Source organism: Lithobates pipiens, unplaced genomic scaffold (genome assembly GCF_037356315.1).
Source record: "Lithobates pipiens isolate NorthernLeopardFrog02 unplaced genomic scaffold, aLitPip1_a1.2 Scaffold_1, whole genome shotgun sequence".
Lineage (NCBI taxonomy): Eukaryota > Metazoa > Chordata > Amphibia > Anura > Ranidae > Lithobates > Lithobates pipiens.
The window spans coordinates 236,964,724-236,983,656 of record NW_027507685.1 but is presented as its reverse complement, the minus strand read 5'-3'; the positions used below and the strand labels follow the sequence as shown (position 1 = coordinate 236,983,656).

The following is an 18,933-nucleotide window of genomic DNA, read 5'->3' as shown; positions in this document are numbered from 1 at the left end:
ACTTTGGGGTCTATTTATAAAAGTTTATACCAAAGATTTACACAACTGTCATACAAGATTCATGAATTTTTCTAATTGGATTCCTTTGGAAAAAAATATAAAAACCAAGGTCAAGGTTGTGTAAATCTTGGGTGAAAACATATATATACTGTATTTAGACCCCTTTAAGTAGAGCAAACTTTAGAGTAAAAAAATGAATTGGAGGGAGTCAGGGGGTACATCGTTTTATCAAAAATTGTTTCCTGAAGCTGAGGCTTAAGGCTAAAAAAAATAGGTGGAGAAAACCTGATGACATAATCTCCCATAATGCATCTAGAAGACACTGGGATGAGTAGGCCCCTTGTAGTCAGGAAGTGCAAGGGATCTGATTGTTCTATAGTCATGGTCTAAGAAGGATTTTTTTCACAGTCTGTTGCATTTTGGGCTATGTTCAATAACATATGCAAATTAATATGAATAATATGAAATACATGGGTTAATGAAATCCTACTACAGTTCTAGGACCCCAATAGGACAGTGCATGTTGACTTTTAGACTTCAGGTCTGTGTCAGATATCTCTAGAGTAGACTATTTTCTATATCTTAATAGTCCCCTCTGTATTTCTATAATGGAAGAAAACAATTGGGACATTTTGCCCTCAAGGGTGGTAATTGTTGTTTTATGCCAATAAAAGCTCAAAGCTTACTGATCATACATCAGGGAACCATGATTTCTAGGCATGTCTCAGGTCTGTATTTATAATTTTATCAACAGTTCAGCACAATTCCCACATTTAATGTTATACACGCCGGACATTTCCATCCACCACTAAGCTCAAATCCCAGTGTATAGGACTTAAAGTGGGACTACAGGCAAAATAAAAAATGGCAGCTATAATGAAGTCTATTAAACTGGAGCTAAACTCTGAAATATTTACCTCTCCTTCTGTGGTCTGACACCCTTTGTCCGTGAATTTCCAACCTGGCTTTTTCCAAGTGTCGGTCTGTGGCTGTCTTCATTGACCAGCGTGGGATGATGTCACTTTAGGCAGTCATCCCAACACACAGACGTGCCGAATATAAACAGAGCTACACTATGTTTGAGCAGATCAGTGTACATCCCAAAGAAGACTGAGCAGGCAGGTAAGTTTATTTTATTGCAGAAGATACATAACATGTCTCTTCTACAATAAAGAGCTTGCCTGTGTGCAGTTTTTGAAAGCAAGAGTTTTGTTTCTTATTATTAGCATGATCACAGCAGATTTTGTCTTTCTGAGACAAGAAAGAAAGAAAGAGTGTTCCTCTAATGTAGTTGTATTATTTATTGATTCTTCTAGTTCAGTTCCTTGAAGAATTATTCATACCCCTTGACATATTCCACATTTTGCCAATGATATGTAGTGGTACCACCATGGGGGCTGCTGAGTTTGTTCATTAACTTTTGTCAGATGGCTTCACTTCTGATCTCCCATGCAGTTACATGACACCAAACAGTCAAGACTGTATTTTATAATGCTTTATTCTGGGTAATAAATCAGTGGGCTGTTCAATAGGTTATATGAGATGCCCCATCCGACCCCAGTTTTATCTCAAAGGGTATTAAACTGTAGCTGTGGCTTGGTTAATTAAGTCCCTTAAAGCAATCATTTCCTGGTTCCAACTCTCTCTCTCATGTCGCACTTCCAATATGGACAGCTAAGCATCACTCTGAATAATGTTGTGGATGTTGACCTCAAAGTCACAGACCACACTGCCTATTTCCATGACTTGTGTTGTCAAACTTCACTCATTTCTGGAAAGTGCTTGATACTGTGGTTCTTGGATACACAGTATGAAGTTACTGAGTAGCTCTACTGGGTTGCACTCCCGTTGCTCTCTCTCCCAATCAACAGTCCATATTCTACTCACAGAAAGTCGATTCCCAGTTTTCTCCTTCCGCTTAGTTCCTACTTTTTCCTCCTCCGCCTGGTCTTCCTCCAGCGCTACATGCTGACTTCTCTTCCAGGGGCCAGACTTCGGCCTCCCTGAACTCGCCTCTGGCTATCCGGCTCCGTGATCTCTGAACTCCCGGGCCTTAAGCCTCCTCCCAGAGGCTCTGGGATCCCTGAACTCCCAGGCTCCAGACCTCCTGAACCTCCCAGAGCATGTGACCCCCCCTTTTTATGAGAGACCTCCCATTGACCATAGAAATTAACCATTGGTCAATTATCTCACATGGGTTTCCTGCCACTCAGCTCTCAGCTCATCCTCTCTTTCCAGCAGAATCCACTGTCAAGCAGAGGAGGTATCCCAGAGCTCAAGTGTAGGCGGCCACACTCCCTTCTACTCTAACACTCACATCCCTAAATAAACAACCAGGCCTAGTAAAAAGCAGGACCCTGGCTAAATTTGACCTGTCTCTATATCCTATACTGTCAAAAAACATCACTAAGCACCTACCTAAATGTAGAGGGTGCTAAGGTTACAACCAAAAACGTAAATGTCATTTATTGGTATTTTATGTGATAGATTAAAACAAAGTTGCACATAATTGTGAAGTGTAAGTAAAATAATAAATGGTTTTAATTTTTTTTTTTTTTTACAATTAAATATGTGAAAAGTGTGGAGTGCATTTGTATTCAGCCTCCCTGAGTCAATACTTTGTAGAACCCCCTTTCGCTGCAATTATAGCTGCAAGTCTTTTTGGGGATGTCTACTCTCTGCCAGCTTTGCACATCTAGAGAGGGACATTTTTGCCCATTCTTCTTTGTAAAATAGCTCAAGCTCTGTCAAATTGGATGGAGATCATCTGAACAGAATTTTCAAGTCTTGCCACAGATACTCAATTGGATTTAGGTCTGGACTTTGACTGGGCCATTCTAACACGTGAATATGCTTTGATCTAAACCAGTCCATTGTAGCTCTCGCTGTATGTTTTGGATCATTGTCCTGCTGGAAGGTGAACCTCCGTCCCACTCTCAAATCTTTTGTAGACTCTAACAGGTTTTCTTCTAAGATTGCTCTGTATTTGGCTCCATCCATCTTACCATCAATTCTGACCAGCTTCCCTGTCCCTGCCATAGAAAAGCATCCCCATAACATGATGCTACCACCACCATGTTTTACAGTGGGGATGGTGTTTTCAGAGTGATGTGTTAGTTTTCCACCACACATAGCATTTTGCTTTTAGGCCAAAAAGTTTAATTTTGATCTTATCTGACCAGAGCACCTTCTTCCACATGTTTGCTGTGTCCCCCACGTGGCTTCTCGCAAACTGCAAACGGGACATCTTATGGCTTTCTTTCAACAATGGTTTTCTTCTTGCCACTCTTCCATAAAGACCAGATTTGTGGAGAGACGACTAATAGTTGTCCTGTGGACAGATTCTCCTACCTGAGCTGTGGATCTCTGCAGCTCCTCCAGAGTTTCTATGGGCCTTGTGGCTGCTTTTCTGATTAATGCTCTCCTTGTCTGGGTTGTCAGTTTAGGTGGACAGCCATGTCTTGGTAGGTTTGTTGTTGTGCCATACTCCATTTTCAGATGATGGATGGAACAGTGCTCCGTGAGATGTTCAAAGCTTAAACTTCTCCACAACTTTATCCCTGACCTGTCTGGAGTGTTCCTTGGCCTTCATGATTCTGTTTGTTCACTAAGGTTCCCTAAGAAACCTCTGATGGCTTTACAGAACAGCTGTATTTATACTGAGATTTAATTACACACAGGTGGACTCTATTTAATAATTAGGTGACTTCTGAAGGCAATTGGTTCCACTAGATTTTAGTTAGGGGTATCTGAGTAAAGGGGGCTGAATACAAATGCACGCCACACTTTTCACATATTTATTTGTTAAAAAATTCCTTCTACTTCACAATTATGTGCCACTATGTGTTGGTCTATTCCATAAAATCCCAGTAAAATATATTTACATTTTTGGTTGTAACGTGACAAAATGTGGAAAATGTCAAGGGGTGTGAATACTTTTTCAAGGCATTGTAAGTATTTGTTATTGCAAAAGAGAAATTGCATGTCTCTTCTGCAGTAAGGAACTCATAGTTTTGCATAGGTCATCTTTTTTTTTCATGCAGTATGGTTTAAACTGTTTTTTCAAAAGAAAACTGTTGATTTAAACTCAGGGGTCTCCAAACTTTTTAAACAAAGGGCCGGTTTACTTTCCTTCAGACTTTAGTAGGGGGCTGGACTGTGGCCAGCAAGAGTAGAAAATGTCTAGGTGTCAGTGGGAATGAGAGGAATAGTGTCCCATCGTTGGTACTAGTGGGGGAAGTAGTACCCCCATTGTAGCTATCAGAGGGAGGAATAGTGCCCCATCATTGGTGTCAGTGGGAGGAAAAATGCCCCATAATTGGTGTAAGTGACAGAAATTATGCCCCACTGTTGGTGTCAGTGAGGTGAATAGTACCTTTTACCAGAGGGAAGAAGGACTGGATGAAGATAAGCAATGGGCCACATCCGGCCACAGTTTGGAGACCACTGCTCTAACTGCTTAAAAAAAAAGTTATCTTGCATTAGTTTTTTATTTGTTTGTTGCTTACTTAAAACCAATCAACTCCTGGGCTTTCAAAGCTTCTACGGATTGTTCCATAGAAGTCGCTGTAGTAAAGATTGTAAGCACAATGCTGTTTACATCAGCAGTATAGTGACATAACAAATGACATCACAACACTTCCTGTCAGTATGGAAGTTCTTGTAGATCTGTGGCAGCTCTGTCCACCCTCTCCCTACAGCAGTATATGACTGCTACAGTGAGTTATTGCTAGTTGATTACAGCCAGCAATAGACCATTGTTAGAAGTGATCTCCTGCACAGCTACGTGGTGGTGGTTTTTGGATCAAAGCTCCACTAACCAGATCCAGACCCCCATGAAGAAAAAAACAAATGTGTTAATGTAGCGCTGGCTCCTGAAGAGCACGTGCTATGTGTTTTTCAAATGTAAGGTTACACCTAAACTACAGTTTGGTTTGGGTACAATTGTCTAAATTTGGACTTCAGCATCAATTTGACTGGACTATGAGATGTTCAGCCTAGCCACAGGGGGCACTGTCTCTTCTGGCAGGCATGGAACTATGGTCTGGTTGGGTGCTTAAGTTACTTTCTCTCGGAGCCCGCCCAGGGGGAGAGATTCTCTTGCTGTGCTTTCTGGGAGAGAGTATTTAAGATGCGGTTGTCACGTGGTTCAGGGTTTCCGGTCCAGAAGGATGTACTGACTTCATGGTCCTGGTCCTCCTGACCAGCCGCCAGGAAGGCTATGGCCTGGGGTGCGGATCCACTCGATCTTGTTGTCTCAGGGCTGGCTAGCCCGAGGCAAGGAAACTAAAGGAGGATTCTGAGGTGGTTAGGTGCCGTCTCCGGTTTGGGAGAGACCCAGTGACTTCACGATATCCAGGGGATATTAGTAAGAGCCTGGGGGTGGCGAAGTACCCAAGAGAATCTGGTCTCGTGGATATTGCCAAGCTGGCTGAAAGATCCAGGTATCACACGAGTATTCTACAAGTTTAGTTTTCCTACGTGTTCTACAACAACGTCTGTGGCAGAGACTTATCCTTGTATGTTCTACAACAACGTCTGTGGCAGAGACTTGTTCCTGAGTAAGCACCTAGTTGGCTACTAGGCCTTGTATAAGAGGGACTGTCCAACCTGAGTACACATCCAGTTGCGAATGGCTATTCTCTGGATGCAGTCAAAGTAAGCAAGTTCTTCAATATTGACTTTGACACTTAGCCCTTGTACACACGGTTGGACATTCTGACAACCAAATCCGTTGGATTTTGTCCGACGGATTTTGTCTGAAACTGTTGCATACACACGGTCGGACAAAGTTGTCGGGAAAATCCGATTGTACATAACGTGATGACGTTATGACGGGACTACGTTCGGGCTAGTAGCCAATAGCTTTGGTCTAGGAATTTGATCTGAGAATGCGTGGCACTTTGTCTGTCGGAGTAGGCTACACATGATCGGAGTATGTCCGATCGGAGCATTTTTTCAGAAAATTTTACAGACAAGTTGGAAAACTTGGTCTGTCGGATAGTCCGTCGGAAACAGTCCGATGGAGACCACACACAGTCGGATTATCCGACAAAACGGTCCGATAGGACACATTCCGCCGGAATCTCCGACCGTGTGTACAAGGGCTAAGCGCACCTAAACTTTCCTTTCCAACCCTCTGATACCATTTTAAGAGACTGTTCATTGTCTACGTTTTTGCAAATAAAATCCATTTAAGTGGATCTGTCGTCAGTCTCTCAAGTTACTGGGCCATCTACCACAGGGGACACCCCTAGACGTGAAGTCAGGAGAAAGAAGGTAACGGTAAGCCCAATCTAACCAGCAGCTCCTTCGGGGGTTAGTGCTACATTAAGAAAACACAAAAGTAAAAATGTGTGTGTGCACTCACCTTCTGGACATATACTGGTCTCCCTTACCCGTTCAGAGGCTGCCAGCCCTGGTACCAGTTCCAGGAGCACACCAACAAATTTCAGGCGCAGTCTAGGGATGTTCTTTTGAAGTTATTGCAGATCTTAAACATGGGCGGGAAGGAGAATGAGGGTGCAGGATACACCAAAGCACAGGTAGATATTGGACGATAGATTCCTTGAAAAATTCAGCATTATTGGGCCCTTCAGTAGCAGCCTCAAAGTAAAATGCTGGTAATAGAAGGGATAGCCAGTTAAACTGAGAATCTATATGACCAGTCACAGTCCTTGCAGCAACCTCTGGCGTCTAACCCCAAAACTAGGGTTACACCGATACCACCTTTTTAAGTACAAGTACAGATGCTTTTTTTCACGTACTCGCCGATAACGATTACCGATACTTTTTTTTAAATGTCATGTGACAGTTTTCAAAGCACAATACAGACTAGTGATATAGGTGGCACTGATATGCAGCACTGACAGGGGGAACTGACTGATGCACACTGATTTGCAGCACTGATAGGTGGCACTGGCTGGCCACTGATTTGCGGCAATGATGGCTGGCACTGATAGGTGGCACTTATAGGCACTGATAAGTGGTACCGATATATGGCACTAAATGATGGGCACTGATGGCTGGCACTGATGGGTGGCACTTATGGGCACTAAAAGGTGGCACTTATGGGCAATGATAGGTGTAACTGATTGGTAGGTAGTGGCAGTGAAATGCAGCACTGATAATTGCTGGCAGCCTGGCATGATAACATTAAATTGATAAAGATAAAGAGCAGAGTATACAAGAGCCAATCTTCATACACCCTGCACTCAGCCTCAGTAAGCCTAGCCAGAGAGGCACGGAACTAAGCCAGAGGCTGGGAGGAGGGCCAGACATGACAAAGGCTGAGGGGAAGAGCGGAAGGGGTTAAGGTAAGGAGGGGAGGTAAGGGGGTGGGGCTAGAGAGAAAGAATGGAAGGGGGGCGGAGCTTTATTTAAAGGAAGGGGAGGAGCTGACACGGCAGCGTGGCGCAGAAGAAAAAAAGAGTTGCCCACCCACCCGTCCCATAATTTAAAAAAAAAAAAAAAAAAAAAAAGTGATGAGGTGTCATTGGTGTTGTGGTCGTTCTGTTGTTTGTGTTTTTCTTTCTTGCAGGTTCGGTGCTGAAGGTCGTCATAGCAGCTGTAGCGGCGGTGTCTCTTGGTCTTTGATGGGGCAAAAAAGGAAACAGATGATGGAAATGTGGGGGGGGAGCTCATAGGGATATGGCCCCTCCCCTTTTTTGGTGTATCACAGCGGAAGGGTAGGCTGGATACGGGATTTGGTGGCATTGCGGGTAGGTGGTTGTCTCCAGGCTTATAAACGGCCGGAGGCCTAGTATGGTTAAAAGGTGGTCCCGCAGTGTAATGGTAAAAGGTTATGTTTAAAAGGTGGAGCGTGGTACCGTCAAAGACCAACTGACTGGGAGTTCGTTAAAATTGCCGTTACCAAAAGTGTTATATATATATAGATATTTAATAAAGTTATTTAAGTTATTGGTTTGAAGAGTGTTAATAAAAGGCTGCTATGGCCAGTTATACTCCAAACTCCTGTGTGGCATGTTTATTGGGATAAGGGAAAAATGTATAGAATAACGGTATTGGGATTATATAAAGTAAAAGAAGGTTAATTACCTGGGGTAGAAAGTATGGAGAGGTATGTCCCTAATGCATTGGTCAAGAATTCAGCAGCGGACATCTTGTTACACCCAGCCCATATAATTAGTGAACCATATGGGCTGGGTATAACAAGATGTCCGCTGCCACCTTGTGACTGCAGGATTACTGAGGCTGAGTGCAGGGTGTACTAAGATGAGCATTGCGGTGTACAGTCTCTGATGGACTTCCGTTAATGATTCTAAAGGCAGGGTCACCAATTCTGGCGGGCGGCTGCGACCCACACCCCTGCCCCAGCCAATTTACCTTCCACTGCAAGGACTCAATCTTCATTGTGCCAGGACTCACAATCCACTCCGCCCTCTCCACCCACTCCGCCCACTGACTTCCGGGACCCTCTTAATGCTAAGGTATTGGTTAAAGCATTGGGAGCATTCGTTTTTTAAGTCCAGCTTCATTCAGGCCTTCAGCCATAGCACATTCTGAAGCCTGACAGCAGTACATCCTCTGCATCACATACATGCTGCCTCCCAGGGGAAGGAGACCCCAGAAGAAAGAGCTCTGATCAGACCCTCCCAAACATTTATCTTCTCCGCAGCCACACCTTCTGGACCTCCATCCCAGGGATTGGCTAAGGTCAGATAAATATTCATAATTCAGTAACTGACCCTTCTACACTATTTCTGTGACATTCTATCAGAGGCAGGCAAAGCAACCAGTCACCTGGTTTAAGGATGAACCTAATCAGACCAATCAAGCAAATTGCATCTAGCTGGCTACAGCAGTGCTATACACAAAATGTATCCAGCCCAGTGCAGCCCGATGTGTGGCCCTTGGACCCCAGCAGTCTTTAGTGGGAACCAGGGCTGGACTGGGACAAAAATTTGGCCCTGGACTTCATCCAGACCGGCCCACTTTAGTTTTGCAAATGCACAAAAACAGTATATAAACTGTTGGAGGGGGGTGGAGGACACAGGGTGACACAGTGGGGGGGTTAGAGGACACAGAGGGACAGCGTGGGGGGGTGGAGGACACAGAGGGACACTGTGGGGGGTGGAGGACACAGTAGGGTGTGTAGGACACAGTGGGACACTGTGAGAGGCGGAGGACACAGAGGGACACCGTGGGGCGTGGAGGACACAGTGGGACACAATTAGGGTTGAAGAATACAGGTGGACACCGGGCAGGACACAGGTGGGGGTGGAGGACAGAGGGGGACAGCGTGGGGGAGTGGAGGACACATGCATGCTCTTCTTGTCCGTCCCAGATGATGACGAGCCGTGCAGCCATTACTTTGACAGGTTGTCACTCAAACCGGCCCACTGAGCCATCGGCCCACCGGGAAACTCCCGGTAGTCCCGATGGCCAGTACATGCCTGGTGGGAACATTGAAATGTATTGATCTGTACTAACATCATCTAACACAGTGATTCTCAAGCAGGGTTCTCCAGAGATTGCTAGGGGTTCCTTCAGCATTTGTCAATTTATGCCTGTCAGATAAGTATCCACTGACACCATTGATCTTTTCAGCTATCTGTAAAGAGGTAATTCTTTCCAATGACCACAAGTGTAAGGACCATTCCTCTCACTGATCATTACACTAATGTATCATGAGTTCTAATTTTTAGCAGCGGTTCCTCGAGACCGGAGAACTATTTCAAGGGTTCCTCTGTGTTGAAAAGGTTGAGAAAGGCTGATCTAACATGTTCCCAGTTTCATATTGTCTTCTACAGCATATCCCCAGCCAACAATGTAGCATTTCCCCAATCTCTGACCCTCATTTCCTGTATTAGATCTGCAGTTCTCTCAGGCTTTGCATATATTGAACATTATGTACAGACCTATGGTCGGTCTTTGCATTTGAGACCAACTTAGCTCATAAGTTGACAGCCGCTGATCTATGGACTATACATTTCCACAGATACATGAATATATATCTATGGATCTCAATGGTCCACTATGCTAAAGCATACACGTTCTAAGCATAATGAACATTGTGGTCAATGGATGTTCAATGGTCTTAAGGGATACATACTTTGGCCTTTCAAGACAATTGAACCCTCCTTCCCTATTCTTCTATGGCAGATTCTGTGCTATGGAGGGACACTTTACCCACCTTGTTTGAAGTCCCTGTTGGCTCTATTGTCTCTCCCTGGGACATGTGTGCTTTCCCTTGATGTTGAGTCAGTGGATGCTTTGCGTTCATTACTAGGCTGATAAGATGTTTGGTTCTTCTGATGTACATTATATACAGTTATTCTGATGTTTAAGCAGGGTTGGTCCTAAATTTACCTGCCAGGTGTAGTTGCCTTGGCTCATTGTTAGGGATTAATTGATTTCACCCTAAGTCTAGAATTGCTGCACTTCTCTCTTCTGCCGCTAGGTGGCTGGGTGCCTGGTAGCATTAGATAAGACAAGGGCAAAGCAAAGACAGATTAGGAGTGTATGGGGCATCTCAGCCAATGGGCAGGGGTTTTCTTGAATCCCTTGGCCTGAGGGCCTATATATTTGGGTGGAGTCAGGTGATCAGGGTTCTGTGCCACCTGGATGGCTATCTGGGTGGATGTGTGTTGTATTGCCCTGACTGCTAGGCCAGAGTATGGGCCTATCCCAGGCACATCTGGCTGCTAGGCTGTCTGAGGGCCTATCCAGAAGCAAGAGAGCAGCACAGGGTTAGGATTGTGGCTTGCAGTCCAACCAGAAGTGACGGTTATGCCGGCCAGAGAACCTTTCGTGGTTGGAGATAGAGGGGAAATCTGTTGCCACTAAGGACCCATCCACCCTTTTACCAGGGACCACAGTGGGTAGCGGAAGCAAGTATATACAAGTATTATGGCGCTCATAAAAACACCCACCCGCCTATCACTATTTTTCAAGAAATGAAAAACACTTAATAAACACAATATTTAAAAAACATATTTAAAAGGCATAATAATAATGCTGCAAGTAATAATGCTGTAGGTGCAATCAGCACAAGAGGGGGAATGGAAAGGGATGGGGGGAATGGGAGTGAAAGGGGCGGAAGTAAGGAGAGGACCCCTTCCTTAACTAGGTCTAAAATCTGACAGGGAAGGGGTTAATCACTCTCAGGGGGGTAAAAACTCTCAGGGGGGTAAAAGTACGGTCCAAACACGGCAGCCATCCAGTGGAAACTGAAACAGGTTCCCAATTAGTACTGTAAAGATAAGCAGGGCCGGCGCTACCACTAGGCGAAGTAGGCAGTCGCCTAGGGCGCACTACCACCTAGGGCGCAACTACGGCCTCTGCCCAGTGTGAGCTCCTCTTCTGCTCTCTCGCCCCCCCTGTGGTGTTCCACCGGCGCCACCAATCCCCCATGTTTCTCGCTGAGCGCCCCCACCGTACTCATCTCACAGCGCCGCTCCGGGACTCCTTTGCTCCAGCCTGTCCCTCTGGAGCGGCGCTGTGTGTCTGTGTGAGTGCAGCGGAGGGGCGGGGCTCGGCGGAGATGGGAGCTTCTAGAGGTCGGTCAGCTGACCTCCTGCCCGGCGGGGACATCATGGAGCGGGGTTGACGGCGCTGGCCTGGTCCCGGCGGGAATATGATGGAGGCGGAGCGGATGGATGGCGCTGGTGTGGCCCCGGCGGAGCGGGTGGACGGCGCTGGTGTGGCCCCGGCGGAGCGGATGGATGGGGCTGGCGTGGCCCCGGCGGAGCGGGTGGACGGCGCTGGCAGTGCGGAGGAGTCGGAGAGGCCCGGATGATGGTCGCTGAAGGCAGCATCAAAGAGCAGAGGTAAGGAGGAGGATGGATCCATTGAGCTGTATGGAGGGGGTTTGTGTGTGAGTAATGCAGGAAGTAGGAGTCAGGTAGGTCAGTGTGATGTGTGTCAGTGTCATGCCAGTGTGGTGTGTCTGTGTATGTGTCATGTCAGTGTATGTGTCATGTAAGTGTAATGTGTCAGTGTATGTGTCATGTCAGTGTGATGTGTCATGTCAGTGTGATGTGTCTGTGTATGTGTCATGTCAGCGTGATGTGTCAGTGTATGTGTCATGTCAGTGTGATGTGTCAGTGTATGTGTCATGTCAGTGTGATGTGTCTGTGTATGTGTCATGTCAGTGTGATGTGTCTGTGTATGTGTCATGTCAGTGTAATGTGTCAGTGTATGTGTCATGTCAGTGTGATGTGTCTGTGTATGTGTCATGTCAGTGTGATGTGTCTGTGTATGTGTCATGTCAGTGTGATGTGTCTGTGTATGTGTCATGTCAGTGTGATGTGTCAGTGTATGTGTCATGTCAGTGTAATGTGTCAGCGTATGTGTCATGTCAGTGTAATGTGTCAGTGTATGTGTCATGTCAGTGTGATGTGTCAGTGTATGTGTCATGTCAGTGTGATGTGTCTGTGTATGTGTCATGTCAGTGTGATGTGTCTGTGTATGTGTCATGTCAGTGTAATGTGTCAGTGTATGTGTCATGTCAGTGTGATGTGTCTGTGTATGTGTCATGTCAGTGTGATGTGTCATGTCAGTGTGATGTGTCTGTGTATGTGTCATGTCAGTGTGATGTGTCTGTGTATGTGTCATGTCAGTGTGATGTGTCTGTGTATGTGTCATGTCAGTGTAATGTGTCAGTGTATGTGTCATGTCAGTGTGATGTGTCTGTGTATGTGTCATGTCAGTGTGATGTGTCTGTGTATGTGTCATGTCAGTGTGATGTGTCTGTGTATGTGTCATGTCAGTGTAATGTGTCAGCGTATGTGTCATGTCAGTGTAATGTGTCAGTGTATGTGTCATGTCAGTGTGATGTGTCTGTGTATGTGTCATGTCAGTGTGATGTGTCTGTGTATGTGTCATGTCAGTGTGATGTGTCTGTGTATGTGTCATGTCAGTGTGATGTGTCAGTGTATGTGTCATGTCAGTGTAATGTGTCAGCGTATGTGTCATGTCAGTGTAATGTGTCAGTGTATGTGTCATGTCAGTGTGATGTGTCTGTGTATGTGTCATGTCAGTGTGATGTGTCTGTGTATGTGTCATGTCAGTGTAATGTGTCAGTGTATGTGTCATGTCAGTGTGATGTGTCTGTGTATGTGTCATGTCAGTGTAATGTGTCAGTGTATGTGTCATGTCAGTGTGATGTGTCTGTGTATGTGTCATGTCAGTGTGATGTGTCTGTGTATGTGTCATGTCAGTGTAATGTGTCAGTGTATGTGTCATGTCACTGTGATGTGTCTGTGTATGTGTCATGTCAGTGTGATGTGTCAGTGTATGTGTCAGTGTATGTGTCATGTCAGTGTGATGTGTCTGTGTATGTGTCATGTCAGTGTGATGTGTCTGTGTATGTGTCATGTCAGTGTAATGTGTCAGTGTATGTGTCATGTCAGTGTGATGTGTCTGTGTATGTGTCATGTCAGTGTGATGTGTCAGTGTATGTGTCAGTGTATGTGTCATGTCAGTGTGATGTGTCAGTGTATGTGTCATGTCAGTGTAATGTGTCAGTGTATGTGTCATGTCAGTGTGATGTGTCTGTGTATGTGTCATGTCAATGTGATGTGTCAGTGTATGTGTCATGTCAGTGTGATGTGTCTGTGTATGTGTCATGTCAGTGTGATGTGTCTGTGTATGTGTCATGTCAGTGTGATGTGTCTGTGTATGTGTCATGTCAGTGTGATGTGTCTGTGTATGTGTCATGTCAGTGTGATGTGTCTGTGTATGTGTCATGTCAGTGTGATGTGTCAGTGTATGTGTCATGTCAGTGTGATGTGTCAGTGTATGTGTCATGTCAGTGTGATGTGTCTGTGTATGTATCATGTCAGTGTGATGTGTCTGTGTATGTGTCATGTCGGTGTGATGTGTCTGTGTATGTGTCATGTCAGTGTGATGTGTATGTGTCATGTCAGTGTGATGTGTCTGTGTATGTGTCATGTCAGTGTGATGTGTCCGTGTATGTGTCATGTCAGTGTGATGTGTCAGTGTATGTGTCATGTCAGTGTGATGTGTCTGTGTATGTGTCATGTCAGCGTGATGTGTCTGTGTATGTGTCATGTCAGTGTGATGTGTCTGTGTATGTGTCATGTCGGTGTGATGTGTCTGTGTATGTGTCATGTCAGTGTGATGTGTATGTGTCATGTCAGTGTGATGTGTCTGTGTATGTGTCATGTCAGTGTGATGTGTCTGTGTATGTGTCATGTCAGTGTGATGTGTCTGTGTATGTGTCATGTCGGTGTGATGTGTCTGTGTATGTGTCATGTCGGCGTGATGTGTCTGTGTATGTGTCATGTCAGTGTGATGTGTCTGTGTATGTGTCATGTCGGTGTGATGTGTCTGTGTATGTGTCATGTCAGTGTGATGTGTCTGTGTATGTGTCATGTCAGTGTGATGTGTCTGTGTATGTGTCATGTCAGTGTGATGTGTCAGTGTATGTGTCATGTCAGTGTGATGTGTCAGTGTATGTGTCATGTCAGTGTGATGTGTCTGTGTATGTGTCATGTCAGTGTGATGTGTCTGTGTATGTGTCATGTCAGTGTAATGTGTCAGTGTATGTGTCATGTCAGTGTGATGTGTCTGTGTATGTGTCATGTCAGTTTGATGTGTCATGTCAGTGTGATGTGTCTGTGTATGTGTCATGTCAGTGTGATGTGTCTGTGTATGTGTCATGTCAGTGTGATGTGTCTGTGTATGTGTCATGTCAGTGTAATGTGTCAGTGTATGTGTCATGTCAGTGTGATGTGTCTGTGTATGTGTCATGTCAGTGTGATGTGTCTGTGTATGTGTCATGTCAGTGTGATGTGTCTGTGTATGTGTCATGTCAGTGTGATGTGTCAGTGTATGTGTCATGTCAGTGTAATGTGTCAGCGTATGTGTCATGTCAGTGTAATGTGTCAGTGTATGTGTCATGTCAGTGTGATGTGTCTGTGTATGTGTCATGTCAGTGTGATGTGTCTGTGTATGTGTCATGTCAGTGTGATGTGTCTGTGTATGTGTCATGTCAGTGTGATGTGTCAGTGTATGTGTCATGTCAGTGTAATGTGTCAGCGTATGTGTCATGTCAGTGTAATGTGTCAGTGTATGTGTCATGTCAGTGTGATGTGTCTGTGTATGTGTCATGTCAGTGTGATGTGTCTGTGTATGTGTCATGTCAGTGTAATGTGTCAGTGTATGTGTCATGTCAGTGTGATGTGTCTGTGTATGTGTCATGTCAGTGTAATGTGTCAGTGTATGTGTCATGTCAGTGTGATGTGTCTGTGTATGTGTCATGTCAGTGTGATGTGTCTGTGTATGTGTCATGTCAGTGTAATGTGTCAGTGTATGTGTCATGTCACTGTGATGTGTCTGTGTATGTGTCATGTCAGTGTGATGTGTCAGTGTATGTGTCAGTGTATGTGTCATGTCAGTGTGATGTGTCTGTGTATGTGTCATGTCAGTGTGATGTGTCTGTGTATGTGTCATGTCAGTGTGATGTGTCTGTGTATGTGTCATGTCAGTGTAATGTGTCAGTGTATGTGTCATGTCAGTGTGATGTGTCTGTGTATGTGTCATGTCAGTGTGATGTGTCAGTGTATGTGTCAGTGTATGTGTCATGTCAGTGTGATGTGTCAGTGTATGTGTCATGTCAGTGTAATGTGTCAGTGTATGTGTCATGTCAGTGTGATGTGTCTGTGTATGTGTCATGTCAATGTGATGTGTCAGTGTATGTGTCATGTCAGTGTGATGTGTCTGTGTATGTGTCATGTCAGTGTGATGTGTCTGTGTATGTGTCATGTCAGTGTGATGTGTCTGTGTATGTGTCATGTCAGTGTGATGTGTCTGTGTATGTGTCATGTCAGTGTGATGTGTCTGTGTATGTGTCATGTCAGTGTGATGTGTCAGTGTATGTGTCATGTCAGTGTGATGTGTCAGTGTATGTGTCATGTCAGTGTGATGTGTCTGTGTATGTATCATGTCAGTGTGATGTGTCTGTGTATGTGTCATGTCGGTGTGATGTGTCTGTGTATGTGTCATGTCAGTGTGATGTGTATGTGTCATGTCAGTGTGATGTGTCTGTGTATGTGTCATGTCAGTGTGATGTGTCCGTGTATGTGTCATGTCAGTGTGATGTGTCAGTGTATGTGTCATGTCAGTGTGATGTGTCTGTGTATGTGTCATGTCAGCGTGATGTGTCTGTGTATGTGTCATGTCAGTGTGATGTGTCTGTGTATGTGTCATGTCGGTGTGATGTGTCTGTGTATGTGTCATGTCAGTGTGATGTGTATGTGTCATGTCAGTGTGATGTGTCTGTGTATGTGTCATGTCAGTGTGATGTGTCTGTGTATGTGTCATGTCAGTGTGATGTGTCTGTGTATGTGTCATGTCGGTGTGATGTGTCTGTGTATGTGTCATGTCGGCGTGATGTGTCTGTGTATGTGTCATGTCAGTGTGATGTGTCTGTGTATGTGTCATGTCGGTGTGATGTGTCTGTGTATGTGTCATGTCAGTGTGATGTGTCTGTGTATGTGTCATGTCAGTGTGATGTGTCTGTGTATGTGTCATGTCAGTGTGATGTGTCAGTGTATGTGTCATGTCAGTGTGATGTGTCAGTGTATGTGTCATGTCAGTGTGATGTGTCTGTGTATGTGTCATGTCAGTGTGATGTGTCTGTGTATGTGTCATGTCAGTGTGATGTGTCTGTGTATGTGTCATGTCGGTGTGATGTGTCTGTGTATGTGTCATGTCGGCGTGATGTGTCTGTGTATGTGTCATGTCAGTGTGATGTGTCTGTGTATGTGTCATGTCGGTGTGATGTGTCTGTGTATGTGTCATGTCAGTGTGATGTGTATGTGTCATGTCAGTGTGATGTGTCTGTGTATGTGTCATGTCAGTGTGATGTGTCAGTGTATGTGTCATGTCAGTGTGATGTGTCTGTGTATGTGTCATGTCAGCGTGATGTGTCTGTGTATGTGTCATGTCAGTGTGATGTGTCTGTGTATGTGTCATGTCGGTGTGATGTGTCTGTGTATGTGTCATGTCAGTGTGATGTGTATGTGTCATGTCAGTGTGATGTGTCTGTGTATGTGTCATGTCAGTGTGATGTGTCTGTGTATGTGTCATGTCAGTGTGATGTGTCAGTGTATGTGTCATGTCAGTGTGATGTGTCTGTGTATGTGTCATGTCAGCGTGATGTGTCTGTGTATGTGTCATGTCAGTGTGATGTGTCTGTGTATGTGTCATGTCGGTGTGATGTGTCTGTGTATGTGTCATGTCAGTGTGATGTGTATGTGTCATGTCAGTGTGATGTGTATGTGTCATGTCAGCGTGATGTGTCTGTGTATGTGTCATGTCAGTGTGATGTGTCTGTGTATGTGTCATGTCAGTGTGATGTGTCTGTGTATGTGTCATGTCGGTGTGATGTGTCTGTGTATGTGTCATGTCAGTGTGATGTGTATGTGTCATGTCAGTGTGATGTGTCTGTGTATGTGTCATGTCAGTGTGATGTGTCTGTGTATGTGTCATGTCAGTGTAATGCGTCAGTGTATGTGTCATGTCAGTGTGATGTGTCAGTGTATGTGTCATGTCAGTGTGATGTGTCAGTGTATGTGTCATGTCAGTGTGATGTGTCTGTGTATGTGTCATGTCAGTGTGATGTGTCTGTGTATGTGTCATGTCAGTGTGATGTGTATGTGTCATGTCAGTGTGATGTGTCTGTGTATGTGTCATGTCGGTGTGATGTGTCTGTGTATGTGTCATGTCAGTGTGATGTGTATGTGTCATGTCAAGGTGATGTGTCTGTGTATGTGTCATGTCAGTGTGATGTGTCTGTGTATGTGTCATGTCAGTGTGATGTGTCTGTGTATGTGTCATGTCAGCGTGATGTGTCTGTGTATGTGTCATGTCAGTGTGATGTGTCTGTGTATGTGTCATGTCAGCGTGATGTGTCTGTGTATGTGTCATGTCAGTGTGATGTGTCTGTGTATGTGTCATGTCGGTGTGATGTGTCTGTGTATGTGTCATGTCAGTGTGATGTGTATGTGTCATGTCAGTGTGATGTGTCTGTGTATGTGTCATGTCAGTGTGATGTGTCTGTGTATGTGTCATGTCAGTGTAATGCGTCAGTGTATGTGTCATGTCAGTGTGATGTGTCAGTGTATGTGTCATGTCAGTGTGATGTGTCAGTGTATGTGTCATGTCAGTGTGATGTGTCTGTGTATGTGTCATGTCAGTGTGATGTGTCTGTGTATGTGTCATGTCAGTGTGATGTGTATGTGTCATGTCAGTGTGATGTGTCTGTGTATGTGTCATGTCGGTGTGATGTGTCTGTGTATGTGTCATGTCAGTGTGATGTGTATGTGTCATGTCAGTGTGATGTGTCTGTGTATGTGTCATGTCGGTGTGATGTGTCTGTGTATGTGTCATGTCAGTGTGATGTGTATGTGTCATGTCAGTGTGATGTGTCTGTGTATGTGTCATGTCAGTGTGATGTGTCTGTGTATGTGTCATGTCAGTGTGATGTGTCAGTGTATGTGTCATGTCAGTGTGATGTGTCTGTGTATGTGTCATGTCAGTGTGATGTGTCTGTGTATGTGTCATGTCGGTGTGATGTGTCTGTGTATGTGTCATGTCAGTGTGATGTGTATGTGTCATGTCAGTGTGATGTGTCTGTGTATGTGTCATGTCAGTGTGATGTGTCTGTGTATGTGTCATGTCAGTGTAATGCGTCAGTGTATGTGTCATGTCAGTGTGATGTGTCAGTGTATGTGTCATGTCAGTGTGATGTGTATGTGTCATGTCAGTGTGATGTGTATGTGTCACGTCACTGTGATGTGTAAGTGTATGTGTCATGTCAGTGTGATGTGTATGTGTCATGTCAGTGTGATGTGTATGTGTCATGTCGGTGTGATGTGTCTGTGTATGTGTCATGTCAGTGTGATGTGTATGTGTCATGTCAGTGTGATGTGTATGTGTCAT

The 18,933-nt window shown here is 44.8% G+C and overlaps 1 protein-coding gene across 1 annotated transcript in view; it reads left to right on the top strand.

Annotated features, from left to right (window-relative positions):
* The first annotated feature begins 705 nt into the window (after window positions 1-705).
* LOC143974899 (olfactory receptor 6F1-like) overlaps window positions 706-18,933 on the top strand; it is a 31,062-nt gene continuing 12,834 nt past the window's right edge. The window contains exon 1 of the mRNA XM_077477114.1: window positions 706-728. The gene's annotated coding sequence lies outside the window, so the exon portion shown is untranslated. The remainder of the gene's footprint in view (window positions 729-18,933) is intronic.